Source organism: Balaenoptera acutorostrata, chromosome 10, assembly GCF_949987535.1.
Source record: "Balaenoptera acutorostrata chromosome 10, mBalAcu1.1, whole genome shotgun sequence".
NCBI classification, from domain to species: Eukaryota; Metazoa; Chordata; class Mammalia; order Artiodactyla; family Balaenopteridae; genus Balaenoptera; species Balaenoptera acutorostrata.
Genome location: NC_080073.1, coordinates 19,402,060 through 19,422,969, shown reverse-complemented (window position 1 = coordinate 19,422,969; position 20,910 = coordinate 19,402,060). Strand labels below are relative to the sequence as shown.

General features: G+C 45.1%; 1 protein-coding gene across 10 annotated transcripts in view; it reads right to left on the bottom strand.

The window, feature by feature from the left end:
• Nucleotides 1-20,340, bottom strand: part of FOXP1 (forkhead box P1) — a 598,922-nt gene extending 578,582 nt beyond the window's left edge. For 6 of the 10 annotated variants that reach the window (XM_057554344.1, XM_057554343.1, XM_057554346.1 and 3 more), the window contains exons 1-2: nucleotides 20,105-20,334; nucleotides 18,053-18,197 (exon numbers count right to left, since the gene is read on the bottom strand). The gene's annotated coding sequence lies outside the window, so the exon portion shown is untranslated. Of the gene's footprint in view, nucleotides 1-18,052; nucleotides 18,198-20,104 lie in introns of all 10 variants that reach the window. The other 4 variants (XM_057554350.1, XM_057554351.1, XM_057554352.1 and 1 more) reach the window with 3 other exon arrangements.
• Nucleotides 20,341-20,910: the final 570 nt, after the last annotated feature.

The following is a 20,910-nucleotide window of genomic DNA, read 5'->3' as shown; positions in this document are numbered from 1 at the left end:
TTTGTATTCTAGCCATGGGTCTTCAACTTTCCAATTTTTCTACATGTCAGAATACGGAGCAATACGCAACGCAGTCTCAAACTCAGAGGAGACTTTTAAACTACAGAGACATGGTGCCAGTTCATTTAGGAAAGACACCTTCCCTGCTCTCAAGAGGTACGGCCTCAAAGATAATGTGAAGTGCCAACAGACAAGAGGGCAACTGCAAGCCTGTGCCTCTGGACGAGTGAAGCTGTGTTGAGCACCGTCTCTGAGAATGAGGGCTTTCCTCTCTCTCCCCCTTCCTAAGGAGCCGGGCGAGTTGGTGCCAAACTGCCGTATGACTTCACTCTCCGTGATCCCCGTGGCACGTGGAATACTCACAGCATGCCAGATTATCAGTAAGGTGATAACACGTGTATATTATGCCTGCCTGGCACAATTTGAATGAGGCTCCCTTGGGCCGCCTAAGCTTTCGCTTCCTGTTTTCTGCACCTGCACCAATTTCGGAAGCAAATAAAAACACCAGACAAAACCATATTTTAGGAGCTTATTCAAAAGCCAAGCGATCAAACCAATGCAATCAACACAAACTCCAAAACACACCAACGAGGTGATTAACCTGAGGTTCAGACTCACTCCATGTAGGCGAAGTAGGCCTCCTTCGGGTTTTTGTGATCTCTGCAAAGTTCCGCATCTTGTATCCGTCTTAGCTATTTAATGTGACTTTTAACCAATAGGTAGAATAATCACAATCGTAAGCGCTAACGTGCATACAGCTCCTTCCTATACTTATCAGGCACCATGCATCACATTCTACATGGATTATATCTCATTAATCCACAGAACAAACGGATGACGTAATTTCTATTATTACATCCTCTTATACACACACACATATTTATGAAAGATGAAGGCAAATTAGAAAGGTTAAGAGGCTTTAAGTCACCCAACAAGTGTTAAAAAGCCTCTTTAAACCCAAGTCTGCTAAACTCCAGAGTCCCTGCCCTTAGCCACCAAGCCACAGTATGACCGACACCCATACGGCACTGATCGGGATTTGGATACACCCTTAACTAGAGCCGCATGCCTGGTCAGTGTCCTTAGAATTAATGAAACTCTTCATCACTAGAGTTAAATGGCTTTCGCAGAGGTGTTTTGCTTCTGTTTCGTTTTTTCACATTTAGAAGTGGGGATTTATATTTCCGTGAACAGACCAACAATCCTTTCGGACAGTTAGTTCCGTGCCGTTTTGGGAGGACGAACGCTGAAAACAGGCAAGGAAAGAAATCAAATCATCCACCAAGGGGTTAGGGGCTGTGGACATCAATGTCTTTGTCACTCTGTCCCTGATGGAGCATTAGGGGTAAAAACAGGATAAGAAATGACAGCTTCCCGGACTTCAGACTGCCATTCAACATCACTCAAAAGGCAGCATTCCCTGGAGAGGCCAAGAATACAGCAGGCATTAAAGCAATTCCCTATCAGCACCTTTTTAACAGGAACTTACTATTAAGATATTTTCTTTTTTTTTTTTTTTACCAATTCATTGTGTAAAATTCACTGTGTAAAACAGTCTTCACCAAATACATATATTTGGGGCGGGCAGGGGAGTTGTGTGCCCACAAGAAGCTAAACAGACTCAATAAGAAATTCAAATCAAGAATTGTTCAAGACGACACCTGCCTTCTGGCCTAATGGAAAAATCAATCTGTCAGGTTTTAATTAAGTGCTCAGGCTAGAAAGAAAAGGCGGCTGCTTATACTTGGTATACTACCTAGTGGAGTGTTCATAGGCAAAATGCGAACGAAAGCCCTATTTGTTACAGGAATGGTAACTATGTGTATAGATGACTCATCTGCTTCTGGGCGGCCATATATTTAGTAAATAAAAGGTGGAACTAGATGAATCCCATAAGCTTGTTGACAAAGACCTCTGTGAATAATGACCTTCGGGAGTCTAAATGATGCCGTGTTAGAACATCTAACTGAGAATGTGCACAAATAAGCTGGGGAGACAGGGGATCAGGAAGTGATGCTTTCTCGCCCAGTAGTAATGTCGGGTCAATAAAACAACAAGTGAGGAATACGTAAATCAACGAGTGAACGTGTGAATGAATGAGTGAGTAAATGGAGGAATCCATGTGTTAATTCCATGATGTTCAGTAAAATAACTTACTTCTCCACTGTATGTTACACAGTCACTAAGAAATACACAAACACCCACGTCCCTCATCCACCACGATGGAGACGGTTAAAAGTTCTGACCGATCCTGTCTGCATACAGGTGTGGCCGCACAGATAGGAAACAGCTCTGTTAACACGGTTCACGACCACCGTGGGGAATTAGTTGGCAAATGTACGGCCCCCCTTCCCAGCCTGCTAAGCGCACAGCCAGCTCATTCTCCAACCACCCTGGCAGAGGTGGAGAAATAGAGACATCGAAAAGGGTGCGTGGATTACAAGTTAATAACTGGTTTGCACGTGGTTAGCTGTCCTGAGCAGCTCTGTTGTTCCCCTAGGAACTCGACACCAGACACCTTGCCAGGGAAAAATAACACAGACAGAGGACGTAAACACATTCAAATCCCAAACCTGACTATAAAACCCTTGTGTAGTGTAACGTTTGACCCAACTAAAGTATCATGTCCAGTCCCTTTAGTGTGAAAATTAAGGTTGTTGAGAAAATTCAACAGGCAATCTGGGAAATCGCCGGATAGGAAGGCTCTGATGTCCACAGCCTCAGACTGTCAGGGGGGCAGGAGCCAGACAGGGGATCACTCACAGGATCTTATTTTCCCTTCCTTTCCTCCTTCCCTACCAGACCTGCAGGTGGGGAAGCTGATGTCCTTCTCTATGGGAAAAAAAAAAAGCTCTAGGCCCTCAATTGCTTCTGAAAGAGCAGCCTCTTTTTTTTTTTTTAATTTTTATTCGAGTATAGTTGATTTATAATGTTGTGTTAGTTTCAGGTATACAGCAAAGTGAATCAGTTATACATATACAGATATCCAGTCTTTCTTTTTTTAAGATTCTTTTCCCACATAGGCCATTACAGAGTACTGAGTAGAGTTCCCTGTGCTATACAGCAGGTCCTTATTAGTTACCTACTTTATATATAGTAGTGTGTATATGTCAATCCCAATCTCCCAATTTATCCCTCCCCTCCTTATCCCCTGGTAACCATAAGTTTGCTTTCTACATCCGTGACTCAGAAAAGACAAATATCATATGATATCGCTTATATGTGGAATCTAAAAAGAAAAGGGTACAAATGGACTTATTTACAAAACAGAAGTAGAGTCAAAGAGCAACCTCTCGAAGGCGGCGTACAGACACTGGTGCCACCCTGCTTCTGGCAACCTTTGGCGTCCTAAGAAGGCCACAGAGACATGGAGAGCCCCTCCCCCAGCCTGGCCCCCTGGGGGCTCCTAACAAACTCATCATACCCCTCCCCAGAAAAACACGTGCACGCCTTCTCCCTGGGCTCCCAGAAACCGCCCCTGTGTCAGCTCAAACACATCCTCCCAGCATTCACAGCCTTCTCAAACCGTCGCGTGCCACTGTGTCAGGAAGAGCTATTGTGCCCGACAGAAGAGGGAAGGACAGCAGAGGCCCGTGGGGAGAGAAACGTGGGGAATGTGGGAGGGAAGCAAGAAAGCATGGGAGGGGAAGTTTTTAAATCTTCCCAACTTTTGCTATCATACCTTTTAAAGGAGGGAGTGAACTGCCAAGACCAAGTTCTAAAAAAACCACAAATTTAGATAACAGGAATCAACCTTATTAATAATAAACCATCACCAAAAATCAAGTGTTTATGACAAGCCAAAAGCTCTGTTAAGTGCTCTGCATATATTTGCTGATTTATGCCTCCTGTCGGTCCAAACCCCAGCACCGTCACTGCCACTAACATACACTGAGTCCCAAAGACTCAGTCACTCACTCAGGACACCTAAGCTACCGAGGGGCAGAGGATCCGTGCAAATTTCAGGAGAGAACAAAAACCACTTGGCCCAAGGTAAAACATTCCAGAGTCATCCCATTATGTTGAAATTCTACAACTTGGTAAGGCAGAAAAAAAAAAAAAACCCTTCTTTTTTTTCAAACCCTGTTGAACTTGAACCACCTTAGAGAAGTGCATTTAATCTTCATCAGTAAGGATGTCCCGACCATCTGAAGCAGAAGTACAACAGGCCACAAAATGCATTTTGCATTTTGTGCGGCTTGAGCCAATCACATCTCCACGACATAGGGCCTGGTTCGCTGTGGTTCCTGAAGGCGATCCACCCACGCATCTCCAGACAGAATCTGCTTGTTTAATAATTAACACCTTAGGGCTTCCCTGGTGGCACAGTGGTTAAGAATCCGCCTGCCGATGCAGGGCACACGGGTTTGAGCCCTGGTCTGGGCCCTGGGCCTGGAAGATCCCGCATGCCACAGAGCAACTAAGCCCGTGCGCCACAACTACTGAGCCTGCACTCTAGAGCCCGAGAGCCACAACTCCTGAGCCCACGTGCCACAACTACTTAAGCCCACGTGCCACAACTACTGAAGCCCGTGCCTCTAGAGCCCGTGCTCCACAACAAAGAGAAGCCACTGCAACGAGAAGCCCGTGCACCGCAACGAAGAGTAGACCCCGCTCACCGCAACTAGAGAAAGCCCGCGCGCAGCAATGAAGACCCAACGCAGCCAAAAATAAATAAATAAAATAAATAAATTTTAAAAATTAACAAGAGCAAAAACTCTTTTCTGAGGCTGCCTTCAGATTTTAGGTCCAGCCGGCCTCTCCCAGGATGAAGCCAAGGGCGGGTGACAATGAAAAGCAATGAAGGTGACAGGGAGCAAAGGTACAGTCAGAGGATCAAGACAGTGGGAGAAGGCCTAGAGAAGAAAAAGACAAAGAAGGAAAAGAACAGCACGAACAGGACTGGCTTCCCTCACAGGAAGCCAGAGAACACCTCGTGGACAGGATGACCAGTATTTTGCACTCAATGGATCTTACAACCCAGGAAGAGGAATGTGCTTTCACAGGGATTTGCAAACCAATCTGGGTTCAGTAATAGAGAGAAAGCCAAGATCGCTGAGTGAGCAGCATAGGAGAGGCTCAGCCTGCCACGTCTGTCCCAGCCCTGTCCTCCTGTCTTGCAGGAGAGGAAACCTTGGTACGAAAAAGCAAAGCCCTTCAAGACAGTGTATGAATCCCAAGCAGGGCCAGCTTCACGGGGGTGTGACCTGTGCAGTCACAAAGGGCCCCGTGCTCTGAAGGGCCCCAACTTGGCTTAATGTTTCGCTGTCACCATCTTGAAATTCTTAATATTTCACAGTATTTCACAAGGAACCCCCCATTTTAATTTTGCACCGGGCCCACAAATCGCATAGCTGGTCCACTCTCACTTTTAGTTTGATGTTTGAATTTTCAAAAGTTTCACGAGACTTGGATTTTACTTCTACTTTTTTTTTTTTAACAGATAACGTGTTTCACAGGCTATTTACACTCTAGGTAACCTGGCTTGGTTGTCACAGATTCTCAAAAGTTGATATTTAATACATACAGCAAGCGAGTCTTCACCCCACACCTAATCCATGCTCCAACCTGCAAACCAAAATGTGCTTAGTACGACCATCAGAGCCCATGGAAAAGGAAAGATGTCACTAGTGGGTTTCCTGGAGAAATAATGGGACCCATGCACTTCTAACCTTGAAGGATTGAGAAAATCTGAACCACTCACTAAAACTCAATTCCAGATCCTCGACCTTATCCTATTTCATTCACAATATACACCTCCCAAACATGTACACACACAAGTGTATACACACACAGGTATAACACGTGTATCCAGAGAAAAATCTTACAGTTCCAGATGCCTGTATGTACCCCTGGTCTCATATATGTTACAAACATCAGAGAGACAGGTTGGTCCTGATGGTGCTGTCTTCAAACGGGGTTTCTTTGCAGAGGAAGAAAATATAAATGCATACACTGGAAGACCAAGTACAGGTACACCTCAAAGACATTTCAGGATCAGTGCCAGACCACCAAAATAAAGCGAGTATCACAATAAAGCAAATCACATAAATTTTTCAGTTTCCCAGGGCGTATCAAAGTGATGTCTACACTAGACTGTAGTCTAGTGTGCAATTGCACTCTTGGTGTTGTACATTCTATGAGTTTGGACAAATGTACAATGACATGCCTCCACTATCACGGTATCATACAGAGTATTTTCACTACCCTAAAAATCCTCTGAGCTCTGTCTATTCGTCTCTCCCTCCCCCCACCCTGCAACCACTGATCTTTGCATTATCTCCACAGCTTTGCCTTTTCCAGAATATCATATAATTTGGATCATACAGTATATAGCCTTTTCAGATTGGTTTATTTCACTTAGTAATATGCATTTAAGGTCCCTCCATGTCTTTTTGTGGCTTAACTGCTCATTTCTTTTTAGTGCTGAATAACATTCCATTGTCTGGATGTACCATAGTTATTATTTATCCATTCACGTACTGAAGGACACCTTGGCTGCTTCCAAGTTTCGGCAATTATGAACAAAGCTGGTATAAATATTCACGTGCAGGTTTTTGAGTGGACGTTAAGATTTTAACTGCTTTGAATAAACACCAAGGATCCAGGATTGCTGGATCGCCTGGTAAGAGTAAGCTTGGTTTTATAAGAAACCACCAAATGGTCTTCTAAAGTGACTTACTATTTTGCATTCCCACCAGCAGTGAATGAGAGTTTACTTTTTAAAACATTGTTTCTGAGGTATTCATTCTAAGACTCGCCCCAACCCAATGACTAAGGATCTTTCACACGGCACAATGGAAGTTCAAGGGAAACATTCCATCCTTTTAAGCCTCTACTCAGCCCCCTAACACAGGGTCCATGGTCAGGTTCCTTGGGATTTCCCCATTCTGAAGGTGAAGCTGTCCAGTGAGCCAGGCTCTGTGACCACCCATGATCTGAATTACACACAGGTGTTTGAAAATACAGAGGGATCCAGCATAATTAAGAGCATTAAGCAATCATCTCAGCCCAAGGAGGCAGCTGAAGAAAAAAAGAACAGAGTTTGGGCAGCACTTTGGGAAATAAATTCCACAGCCTTTCACCAAGTTGAAATCTTGGCTTTGGCCACACATGAAAATGAGCCTGACCTGATCTGAGCTCCCAGTGGACATCTGCCAGATCACAAAAGTTGACCCAATTGGCCTGCTTTCCCAACGAAAAGGCCACCGCTGGAATGGCAGATGGTATGGCTGGTAAGACCCAACCAAGGATGGACAGGACTGTGGAAAGGAAAATGGCAGAACACAGCTGGCCAAGCCAGGATGGGGGTCTCTGCTATTAAGAGAACCGCTTTTACACTGCGTTTTCAAAAAATAACATCACAGCGGCCTTTGATCTGATTTTCTTCTTTTATAGACTTCCATCACCCTTTCTTTAACGTCCTATAAAACATAGCTAATTACTCTTTTATTTTCCCTCTTATCACTTGGTACTGCTGTGCAGTAGTAAAAGAACTGCTCACTCTACCCAGGGAAGCATGTCTTTTAGGGAGAAGTGCATTAGAAACCCCTTTGCAACAAAGGAGGCGGCACCAGTGTTTTCCCCCAAGGTTTCAGGATCCTGGAAAAAGATGTTAAGTTACAAGGATGACTTCTCCTTAAATAAACCGTTACCAAGTATAACTTTATTTGTTATGAGAAACTCAAAAAATTTTTTAAATTAAAGCCATTGTTTAATGGGCAACACTGACTCTAATGGGCCCTGTTTAACACACACCCGCCTTTTAAAAAGAGCGTTGTCCAAACATTTCCCCTTTGTTATATTTTTCTCCATTCTTGAGGGAAACACTATCTACCTTTTACACTCATTTTGTTTAACATCCCCAGTCATTTATGCTATTTACTGAGTACCTGATATTCCTAATAAAATGTCAGTACAAATATCCAAGTTGCCTAGGAGGAGAAAAAAAAAAGTTTTCCCACCCTTCCCTGGCTGGTGAAGGTAAACATTTCTATGGCCGGAGTCAGTCAGCCACCAAGCTGACACAAATGCCTTTCATCTTTCCTCTGAAACTACAAAAGATGATCGTTTTAACTCAGCCATAAGCCTAACTAAATCGATACTCTGTACACATCAGAATTAAATATGTTCTCTCTGCTCAAAATGAAGAGTGTATTATTTATCACTAAATTTAATGACAAAAAAAACCTGATAACTCTCTCCGATTATACCACTGATTTCATCTAGTTCCGCATCATCGATTCTTTTGGTCATTAGCATAATCACAGAGCACCAGCTCCGGCTTAGGCAGCAAGTTTGATAACAGAGCTGAAAGGAGACACACACTATTTTAAAAACATGTTCCGATTTTCATCTAAGTATATCTTTATTTATGTGGCTTTCTTACCATAAAGATGCCAGTCCTTGAAAATATGCAGAAATCACTTTCTACTCTGAAGAACAAGGTGCTTATATCATAACAAGAATACAGAAGTATAAAGTGCCTGTTAATTAAACATCGCTTTTTAACTTGCTACCCTGCATATGTAACTGTGAAGTTCTAAACCAAGTCTTTAAAATTAGAATGAGAAAATGGCTAGGATCCTTCAAATGAATGCCTCGTCTGTTTGTTTGTTTTTTTTTTTTTTTCTCCTTCAATGTAAGAGATCAGCCACTTGATTTATTATGTTTTTGAAATCAAATTCCCTGGTAAATGTTTGACTTTAAAGTTTTTCCCGCCCCCCTCAAAACAAAACAAACAAACAAAAAAAAAAAACACTGGTAAATGAGCACATTATGAAGACGTGGCCAGGACTGACAGTTTCACATCCATCCTACATTTTCAATGTACAGGACTGCAGAACGCTGCTGGGTTTTAAATTCAAGCGTGAAGAGCTTGTCTTGAATTAATATTCAGCACTTTAAAAGGTTCACATGGAAAAATGAATAAACTACAGCCACATGTATTCATATGAATGAATTTTACTAACGGTACTGAACAAAAAGTATCAAGTTACTACAGAACACAAATAGGGGGATACCATCAAAACACATTTTGAACATGCAAAAGAAAACCCTGTATTTGGGGGAATACAATCATATGTATTAAAAGTATAATGAAAGCCATGGGGAGGAAAACAGCCAGCTAAGAGCAGAGGTCACCTCCAGGGTAGAAGGACTGGGCTAAGATATGCCAGGAGCCTCTTCAACCTGGATCAGAAATACATTCTTTCTGAAGCTAAGCAGCAGGTACATGGGGGCCCACTGAATTATTCTCTGAATTACACTTTTTTGGTGTCTTAACACATTTCATAACAAACATCGAAAGCTGTAAGCGCGTAGTTTTAAGAGAAATTGCTTTGTAAATATCTGCCAGATTTCCTTCCTCAAAAGTCTCTCTCAACTCACAGATCAAAGTGCTTGAGGCCAAGGCATCGCATTTTATTCAACAATTGGGGCACTTGTTACAATACTAAAACCCCCATATAAAATCCATTTGCACCATTTTCAAAAGTCTCACAACTACCTTGAAGAAGTTCCCCACCTCAGTACTCTGCCAGGGGAAAGTCCTCTCTGACACAGAGATGATTTCCGTAGCTAGTAAAAGCCACTGTCCTGCTTCCTAATTGAAATAAACAAAAACAAACACAGAAACGACATCTCTCTTTAAGTATCTTTTAAATTTTGAGTTGATGCAAATACATGCACAGGAAAGATAAGCTAGAATCACATCTTATGTATGATCTGGGGACAAAGGGGTCTAAGGTGAATGTTTTGCCAGATGGGGAGTTGATTCCTCCCCCGCACACACACACCCTATCCACGACGCCATCCCCATCCCAAAATATTTAAACCTTGTGCTGCTGTTGCCTTAAGGACAGTAAGACAAAAGGGAGAAGCACCCCCAGTCAGCGGTGAGGATGACTTGCTCCTACAAGTATAAGAATTTGTTGTAAGCTTACCCAAGTTAGGACGGCGCATTTACTGTCAACAGGCCATCATACTGCAACAAAAGCCATTATTTAGAAAATAAGATGAACACATTTAAGTGACTGAACCCTTCCCTAAGCCCAGAGAAGGCATGCAAAACAGCGGGTCTGCAACAACACGCCTGACGAAGCCCCTAAGAGAAAACCCGAGATTGAACCATTTGCCACTGTAATAGACTATCTTCTCCAAAATTATTGACAGTTGGATGTGGACAGCGATATTCTCTAAAGAGGTCCCACCCAACCCCCCCTTCTCAAGGTTCAACTAACTTTCTTCCAAATAATTAAATGCGGCAAACCTTCTATTAGAAAATTTCTGTAAGACGTCACTAGAAAGGGTCCGTCATTGATTCCCTAATGATAAATCAGTTAATTACTTAATCTTTCTTAATGAAATGATTAACATCTTTTCAACAAACAAGGCAGAGGGATTTAGCGTCACGCTGTAGATTTCATCCACTGCTGACAGCTGTAGTGAGACCATGCAGCCTTGACGATGCACTTTCTATTTTTTCAACCAGTCCAGTTTTTCATCTTTTATAGAAACCCTCCATGCAAAGTTAGAGACACTCTAGTTTTAAAACTTGGCCCATCAGAGATTGTTATTTAAGCCCTTCAGGGTCTGAACAGAAATAAATGAACTTTGTATTACAGGGATATTCCAAATGCCACCCAAACCTAGAGCCCAAGCAACTGTGAAGTTTCAAACATAGAAACAATTGCCACCTTTTTGGTATCTATTAAAATGAAGCCACACCCAAAGTCAAGTGGCAATTTTTTATTTTTTACTTTAGGTGAGGGCATTTTGGACCAACACTTTATTGCTGGGTAACTTCAAAAGGCACATTACTGATACAGACGAAAAATGTCTATACAACTTTTATTTAAATAACTCTTTTGATCTCAGTGGAGAGATCTTCAGCTGAAGCCCTGAATAGTTAAACAAGCCTCCTTAGCATTTTATCTTCCTTTATCTCATAATCTTGGAGGATGCATTCGTCTTAGGATTCTGCTTGCTTTATTTGTGTGGCATCCTTGGCGAGGCTACTTCCATCAATATTCCTGCAGGCCCCATCACATACAATGAGAGAGAATTTCCCAAGATGCCTAGGGAAATCAACGTACTTATGCCAGCAGGGTTAATCTAATGGGTAAACAGTTCAGATCTTTAAATTAAGACGAAATACTTGGAGAAAAAACAATTCCAGCAAGCCATCTGACACTAATTGGTAGCTACAACATGACAACGCCCATTGGAAACATGGAGGTAAGCGAGGCATAATTTGAAAAGAAATGTCTGGTACTTGGTGAGAACGACCGACGTGCCCCGTTGTTTCTACCACTCAGCTGAACCGTGAGGCTCTTGTTCTGCCTCTATTTCTCTAAGTATCTAATGTTTCTTTTGGTGCTTGACTCTGGAAAGGGAACCCATATTCCTTTCTTAGGTTTCATGAAGTCCAAACAGTAACGTTAAACCCTTAAGAAGAGCTGTAAGACTCCTCCAGTGCTGAGCTTTGAGGAGTCCAGTTCTCCCACTTCGGTGGGCACCAGAATCACACGGGGAGCTATTCAGAAATGCAAAGGCTGCCCTCCCCCCACCCCCGACACGGCACAGCCAGGCACAACGCGACCACGTCTGTGTTTGGAATGACAGCTCTGCTGCGATTCCAATCCTCGTGCATGCTTAAAAACCACCAGCTTCGATTCTTAATAGGAATCCAAACACATTAAAAAGAACACAGGTCTCAAGATAAAACAAAAAAATTAGTCGGTAAAATCCAAGTGAAGATAAAAGATTTCAGTTCCACAATCTTTAGGAGCAGAAATCACTTGGACCCATGGGTCTCTGTTTAGTGTGCATCAGAATTACCCCAGGGGAGATTTGCGAACAATGCACATTCGCACGTCAGTCTGCAAAAGTTCTGATCGAAGGATCTGTGTTTTAATAAATCCCCCCTAACATGTACACACGCACAGACACACAATGACCTGGAAGCAGGTGAGCATGGGAACTCGCTTTGAAACATGCTGAACTCGGACCAACAACAACCCTCCTTCCACTTCGCATAGGAGTATCTGCCTCCACCTCTGTGCTTACCTGTCCCCGGGAGAGGAAGCCTCCAGCCCCTCTCATGGGGCATCACCAATTCAGGGGAGAGGCTCTGGGACAGGAGAAACTCATGCCAAACTCACATCACTCCCTCCCCCCAGGAGCTGCAACCACTGTCCTGAGAGCACCAAGAACGTCTTTAAAAGTCTGAGCAACTACACAGCCCCGGTGCCCTTACATCTTTAAGCTCGAAGAATATACCTTAAACACTCCCCCTAATTCGAAGACAAGGAACCAGAAGCGAGAAAAGTCACATTATGATTCAATTGCAGAGCCAGGAGGGAGAAAAGGAAACCTCGGAAATTCTGCTTTTGAGTTGATGCTAGAACTGTTATTCGGTGTCCTAGCCAATAAAGCTGATCACAGAATTAGCTAAAACCAGAGAATCTGGCAAACTGTGAATGTCCACGTGAATTACTACTAATAAGTAAGTCTGTATCCAAAAATAAAATTCAGGAAAACATCTTTGTCTCACCCTGAGTATCTTCTATTTAATACAAACAGGGACCCAATAATGCCAGGTTCAGGTCCATTTTTCTCCCCTGAGCAAATTGTCCTCCAACATGCTAGCCCCAGATATTTTCAAACTGCTGAAATAAAACAGAATGACACGAGCTTTCTAATCAGTGATTCCTCCATTTCAGCTTTGTGTCTGAATTAGCAGCAGTTAGAAGAAATAAACCCATCTGAGAGGGGTCCTGAGTAGAGAGAACTAAATAGTAAACAGAACACTTGAACACAATTTTGTATGTGTTCATGCTCCCTTATTTAAAAAAAAAAAAAAAAAAAACAAAACTATTTTATTGAAAATGTGATTTGGAAAGAAAGTGCAATTAGCTTTGCACAGGCCCTGCCGAGATGTTCCTGAACACACCAGACATATGTAAATATTTCGTGATATCAGTTCCAATTGAGTAGACCTGTCAAGATATTTACAGGGCTTGACAGTACTTCTGTCTTTAATTAAATTTTTGTCCAGATATTCTAATGTAATTTAAATAGATTATTAGTTGTCAGGATCTAATATAAATTTTGTTTACGATTTAGTTACTTTAAGTACTCAGATTGAAGAAACTAATTTAACCCCACACGTGAGCAGCTTCAAGCGTCAAGACCACTAAAAAGCTTCCACTGCCCTTTGCACTCTCCCAATAGTCTTAAATTACTACAACTTAATGGCAAATATCGAGGCACAAAAAATGGTGCCCCCTCCCCCACTTTTTTAAAAGCAAATAGCTTGGGGAGGGTCATACGGAAAAACCCATCTATATGCATGTTCAAGTTCCAGATTCTTTCTTTCAGGCAGCCAGTTCTCCCAGTGGCTGGCTAGGTAGGAAATGTTTTTCTCACTTTCGATCCCATAAAATCACTACCAAACACCTGTTGTGCACAAGGCAGGGCATGTATTAAAAACTGGTGTCGGGGGATTTCAAAAAGAAACACAAGTCCTGCAGAGACATCCTCAAGCTAATTCGGTCAAGAGATTTTCATGACTGGGTAAAACAGTACAAGGAAAAGGATGCAGCTTCTGGCACAACCTTCTTGTGAATGGGAGCTGACTTCTAAATAAGGCCCGAAAAATGCCTTAGCCCCAACTGACTGTAATTAATAAAAGTAATTTATTAAAGAAACAAAGAACACTGTCAAATTGTCTTCCCTGACTGCCATGCGCTTTACCCCACTGTACTTCCTCTTTCCAGAATACCAGCCTTGGCAGCCATTATTGCAAGAACATTATCTATGGGATGCAAAACCAAAGCACTTCTTGAAATCAAACGTTCCTCACAACATTTATTTTTAGGTTGGCAGCACAAGCCAAATCTGCTTAATTTCCATTAACCACATCGTCACATGCACATCCAAATAAACTATGTGGGTCCCAGGGGGAAAAAAAAACAAGTGTCATGCATAAGATACCCCATATTTGGCCAGGTTTCCCTGTTTCAGGAATTTGTCTCATCTCATGGCCCGCTGACGTTATAGCTTTCGGAACCTCTAACCTTAATTCAGCCAAGCACCAAGGAAGAGAAAGATTTTTAAAAATCAGTTTAAGGTGGTTTCTTGGATGGCACAAGTATGGCAAAGTGACTACAGACCAGTGTAACAAGGCACAGGAAAGATCGTTTAGAAATCACACCAGCCCAACTTACTTGGCTTGCTGGCTTAATTTACAAACTCAGTGTTTGATCACCTGGTGGGATTACTACCATCAACTAAAGAAAAAAAAAAAAAAAAAAACCCTACAAATAGTAAAAGTCCATGTTGGCTGGTGTATAAAGTTCACCTGTCTATTCAGCAGATGACTCTCTTCAGGTTATTTTCTTTAGAAGACAAACCCCTACTTGCTGGAGACCTTTATATACTCTAGGTCCAAAAAACATACTTAAAAACAAAAAGAACAATACTGCTGGCTTAGCAAAAATGACATTTACTATGACGGAATCCTATAAAAGGAGTATGACACCTAACAGGATAAGAAAGGAAAAGAAAAAGCCCTAAGCAGAAAAATTTCTTTGAAAAAACAAAAATACCACCTGTGCAAATCTAGCTATGCTCTGGAAACCCCTTTTCAGCCATAGAGAACCAGCTCCTGCTCGGTGCCTTGAAGTTGCAATTAAATTGTAGTAATTTAAGATTATCGGGAGAGCAAAGGGCAGTAGGAGCTCTTTGGAGGGCTCGCCTCCCCACTTAATGCTCTTCAGTCAGGGGTTAAATGAGTTTCTTTAATGTAAGTACCTTAAAGTAACTGAATCATAAACAAAATTTATACTATTTTCTGACAGCCTGCAATCTATTTAAATTTTATTAACGGGTACCTCAGATTATTTTTAAAAGACAGAATCCTTACAATGCCCTGTAAATATTCTTGGCGTCCCCACCGAAAAGTAATTGGTACTTTAGAACACCTAAATTGAACACACACACGTTTGCGGGATGCAGACTCTTTACAAGATAACATTTCGAAAGTGAGTTTGCATCTTAAAACCTGAAAACCAAATCAACAGCACAATAAGATAGGCTGCAAAGAGGAAGCTGGGTTCAAAATAAGTTGTCACATCGGCTCTATTCTCCCTTCTCTTCCTTTATGTTGGCACTGGATGTGCGGGGTATAAATATATTTGTTGAGGAAATATCACAATTCTTCTGTTAATTTAAACAACTGCTGAGAACAGACATATATCCTTCAGTAGAGCCTCCGAATGCAAAGGCCGGGGCTAGAGTCTTAAGAGAAGCAAGGAAGCAAGGAAAAACTTAGTAACAGAAAACCATGCCCAGGCTCAACATTAACCCAGTTAACTTTTGTTATTGTTGGTACAAATGATTTAACTAGAAAGTATTTACAGCTTTTTAAAAAACATTACATATTGCAGAAAATTGCCTAATAGCATCCATGTGTATGTTTAACTCACATTGTTTAATGATACAATAAAAGGTATATCCAATAAAAGCTACAGACTTTGAAACATGTTGGGCACTCTGGTTATGAAACTGACTTAAAAAAACACAAAGTGCTTACTATGTGATTGACATTTGTTCGTTACAAATGCAATCCTTCAATGACAATTATTTTTATTCTTCTCTGTGTGTTTAGTTGTCCTTTTTCCTACTTTGTTCTACTTAATTTGAAATGACATTTAATTTGGGGATTTTATAGCTTAAAAAAAAGCGTTACACAGTTTATACTCCAGCATTTAAATATAAACACAAAATCTTTCACAGGTCTCCAGCAATACAACCCCCTTAATTTGAGGCAGTTAATTTGAAAAGTTGATGTTTCTTTCATTATACTTTGATAAACCTGTGAAAACAAAATGCTAAAGTAATTACTGTTACTACTCCCTTTAAAAATGTAAAGCAGTTAAATTTTCCTAGACAACAAGCAAGGACAAGTTACAGAGAACTTGAATAAAAGTAGCAACGTGGTCATGCTGAATGTCAATCTAAAAAAAGAGGTTATGTCTAATCTGGAGAATGCTCCCTCTCGCCTTTTTAAATTCCAAGAGTGGGCTGACACAAAACTTCATCACCAGGGATTTTTTTTTTTTGATTTTTTTTTTTTTTTTTGAGCTTCACATCAGATTTAAACCCTCACATACAAAACCTTGGCTTCCCTGACAAGGCAGATCTTCTAAACTTGATGTGAGAAAACGTTATCTAACTCTAGTGTAGGAGTCTAATGTTGGTAAAAAAGAATTCCACTGCACAGTTCTGGGTAGCAAGACAACCTCTAGAAGTCTTACTATCCTTTTAATGCCCTTTTGGGTACATTCTCTTCATGAATAAAAATGCATTATAAAAATAACTTGTTTAGCTACTCAGCATCTATAAGGAACTCAAATGCTGCCTGGAGAGGGGCTGAATATTTCCTTCCAAGCAAGCCTCTGCTTGCACAACAAAGATCAGCATTTGCAATGGTCCATTTCTGCATTAGTGAATATATAGCTTTGCTGCTTGATCGAATCGTCCAGGGTTCTCCGTGTAGAGCTCCTGACAACAACCCAGCAGCAGTTCTGTTTGATCTCTCCTGCTTCCTTAATTTGGGTTGTCAAGGTTCAGCAGTTGGAGGCTGTTTACTTTACTTTTCCAAAAAAAAAAAAAAAAAAAAAAAAAAAACTGATTTTTTTTCTCCCTCTCATACAATGACTAATCCAAAGACTAAGGGGGGTGAAGTGGGATGCAGCCAGTGACAAGATGTTAAGCCTTTTTTCCCCCCTTTGCAGTGAGATTTTAGCGAACACCTTTTGAATGGTAACTAGTTGAGTTCCTTTTAATATTTTTAATACTCTTTAATTATGAGACCTTTCAAGCAGGCAAGTCAGAGATGGAAAAGACTCATTCCTGATCTCTGAAACTGTGTGAGCCCTATTTTCTTTTCCTGGCCTTAAAGAGATGGGCATTTTCACGTTGAGAATCAAAACTCTAGTGGAATTCTCAAAAAGATTCAATACATTTCTCTCTGGAACCAAAAATCATAGGAACTCCTGTGTCTCAATTATACAGGATAACCCTTGGTAAGAAACACCTGAACTCTTACCATTTCTCTTCAAATTCTAGTTAAGACATCTCCCCCTAAACTGATTCTCACTGTGGAAAAAACGAGGGGAAGGGAGATGAAAGGTAAAAATTTGGAAATATTCTTCAATGTATTTTCAACAGGAGAAAAATCTCTTAACAATCCTTCAGGTTTTCTCAACTCAGCTATTGTGCCAGCCCTAAATCCTGAAGCCTACGGACAACCAAAGGTAACGTGTAGACGGTTTCAATGTGTAGACTCCTTTCAGGGGGAATACAGAATGGCCCTCCAACCTTCCTGTCTAAGGAGCAGAAACAAAAAGGGAAACCCGAACTTGGAAAATACCTGTGACCGGACATGAGAGCAACACCAGCCCCTCATAAATGGGCTGGAAAAGCTCAAATGCAACCAAATGAAATGTTTACATTAATTCCATTATTCTGCCCATGCCTCACAGATGAGGGCTGGGGGGAGGGGGCGGGGCTCAGAGGAAGAAAATAAGTTTCATTTCGGGTTTTCTGGTCTAGCAAAAGGAAAAGGAATTAAGACGAACGTGTAGGATGAGCCCAGACTAAATCAATACACTTTGTAATCAGCCCGGCAAGGGTATTTGGACACAATGACTTGGAAATAATTAACAGTTAAAGGGGGGGGGGGGAGTGGGGTGAGAAGGGGAGCGAGGGATGTCATCATTTTATCAGAGCACTTTACACTCCATGCTAAACTTTGATCTCCAGATTTTCGGATTTCGGAAAGAAAAGAGGAAAAAAGGAGAAAGTCCAGTATTTCAAAGCACCTACCGGCTTGAGGATGGGCACATTTCCTGGCTCCGGCGCCAGATCGCTGCGCTCGCACCGCCCATGCTGGGGCTTTGGGCGCAGAGAGCCCCCGGGTACAGCCCGAAGCTCTAGGGTATCCCCGGCCCTCACGCCCCCGCCCGCGGCCGCCTCGACTTACCCGCGGAGTCCGGGGAGGGAGTGGGAGTGCCGCCTTCACGCCCGCGGAGGAGGCGCCGGCAGCACCATGGTCCCCGGCGCCGCAGCCGCTGCCCCTTGCCCGCTTGCTCGCCGCGCGCTATCTTCTTCTTGCAAACTTTCGGGTTCTGCGGTCGACAAGAAACCGGGGCGACCCTCAGCAAATCTTCCCGGTGCAGGTTGCGGGGAACTGAGTAGGGTGGGATAAATGAGTAGCCTGGGGGGCCAAGACCGAGAGGGCGGCGGGCTCGAAGGACCCGCGAACGCGCGTGGAGGGAAGAGAGGATGTGGCCCAGGGATTCCCTGCAAGGATCCCGAGACCGGGAAATCGGCCCGAGCCGAAGTCTCAGCACCTTCCCCGGGATCTTACAAAGTTGCAACAACAAAAAAGGAGGGGGGAGGAAAGGGGGAGGGGGTGGAATAGGGATACGATCGCAGGCGCAAGGTTTGGAGTTACAACTGTTTATTTAGTCCTTATTCTCACAGGGGGCGGGAGCTGCGCCGCAATCGGGGGTGGGGGGGGCGGGTTGCAGGCAGCGATTTCGAAGCAAACACTTGGGAGGGGGGGCCTGAGACTTTGTTTCTGGGCGCGAAGCTCCCCGGCGCCCGCGTGTGTCACCGCCAGTCTCCGGGGACCGAGGCGGAGCTCACAACAGGTGGGGAGGGGGACTAGCCGAGGGCCAAAAAGAAGAAGGAATCAAAGTTTCCGAGCGCGGCCGTATCTGGGGAGGAGGGGGGCAGGAGGCGGAGGCGAAGGGAGGCGGAGGCAGCGAATGACCGCGACCCCGCGGCAACTGACAAACTCCTCCGGCTCCCGGCGCCGCCACCGCGGTCCCCACCCGAAGCGCACACCCGCCCGGCTCGCCGGCTGGCTCAGCTGAATCCTCTCTGCGGGGCAGGAATGGAGCGCGGGGAGCCCGGGAGGAAGGCGGCGCACAGCAGAGGAACGGAGAGCCATCGGCCGCCGGGACAGGGCCGAAGGGTCTCGGCGACTCGCGCACGTCGCAGGACAGATCGGGACTTGGGAAATCCCCCATTCCCCAGGCTTAAGAGGGACGTACACCCAGAAAGTGCGTGTGGTGCAGCGGAGAGGAATCCGGGCGCCGCGACTCCCCGCAGCGCACCCTGCTCCCACTCCCACCCGCCGAGCTGGCCACGGCGGCCTCGGATCCCTCGCGGGGAGGCTGGGTTCGCCGGGCCGAGCGCGCGAGGGGGACGTGTCTAGCTGGAGGTGCGCGGGTGTGTGTGTGAGTTTTCTGGGCTCCGGGGTGCGGCAGAGGAGTGCCCCAGCCGCCGAGTCCGGGGCACGGCGTGCGTGGCACCGGAGACGTCCCCAGCCGCGGGGCCTAGGGCGCAGACGTTCCCAGTCATTCCGCTGAGGCCCGCGGAGCAGCCCGGGGCTCCGAGGGGGCAAACACTCGTGGAGGGCGAAGGGAAAAAGTTTGCTCCAAGTCCAAACTTCGGGCTCCAGAGGCACCCGGCGCGCGCCCCCTCCCGCCGCGGACCCGACCCCGGGCCCCGCGCCCGCCCGGCTCTTGGGCAGGCACCCCGACGCCGGACACCGAAAGTTGCGCCAGGCGGCCTGGGATTCTCGATTCCTCTCCCCGCTGCAACCGTGGAGAGCGCAGAGCGACGCGTGAAGGGGCCGAGGTGAAGGAGAGATCGCCTCCTCGCCGCTGCCGCCGCAGCACCCCCCCCCCCCCGCCATTTGACTTATGGAAATGCACCCAAGAGTGCGGGCGCCGCCGGAGTCCCCTCTACCGCCCCCCGCGCCAGCTCGCAGCCCCCAGCCACCCGGGAGCCCGGGCCCCGACCCGGGGGAGAGAGAGGCTGCCTCTGGGGAGGGCTGGGGGAGATGCACGTGGAGCCGGGAGATGGGAAGAAGTTTTTTTTTTCCTTTTTTCTTTCTTTCTTTTTCTTTTTTCTTTTTTTTTTTTTTTTTTTGGTTGTTGTTGTTGTTGTTTAAAGTGGTCGGAAACAAGGCAGGAGGCGGCTTGGGAAAAAGTGGAGCAGAAATGGAAAAATACAAACTCACCCGCTGCAAATGGTCTCTCGGTGCAAACTAAGGTGTTTTCGGGCCTTTCCCCGCGCGCGCCCACTCCCGCCCGCGCGCGCACCCCCGCGAACACACTCACTCGCGCACACACGCGCGCACACACACGCACTCCCGGGCGAGGGCCGGGCCGCCGCGAGTACAGCATGCAACCGCCACACAATAAATAACAATAGATTCCTCCGCTCCGGACTAGCTTTCCGGAGCCCAGCCAGCGCCAGCGGCGGCGGCGGCAGAGGCGCGGACGACGTCGGGCCGGGGGCGCTCCCCCGCCCGCCCCCTGGGCTGCGGCCGGGGCCCCTTCTCCATCTTACGCACCCCCAAGCCACCCCCGGAGCGCGAGCCGGCTCGCCCCCCTTCCCCGAGCCACTCGGGCGCTGGCACCCACCCCCTCCCCCGGCCTCCCGGAACAAATAAATAAATAAGGCGCGCGAGAGGCCAACACGTCGCGGAGGGAGATGTTGTTATTTTTTGCTGTTGTGCGTCCCTGACGTCACATCCACCTGCTGGGTAAACAACAAGGCTCGCAGCAAAAAAAAAAAAAAGAAAAAAAAATCGCAGTTGCCAAGGGGGTGGGGCGGGGATTGGGGGCAAGGGGAACAGGGAGGTGGGAGTGAGGGGTGTCCAGGCTAGATGGGGACGAGGAGAGGGAGGCAGAGCCCCGCAGACCAGAGAGAGGAAGGCAACGCCAGAGCAGTCCCTGGCAAAAGAGGGATCAGGCAAGAAAGACCTGGAAAATGAGGGGCATGGGGGAGGGGGATTCCTCAGAAGATGGGGAAAGGGGCGCC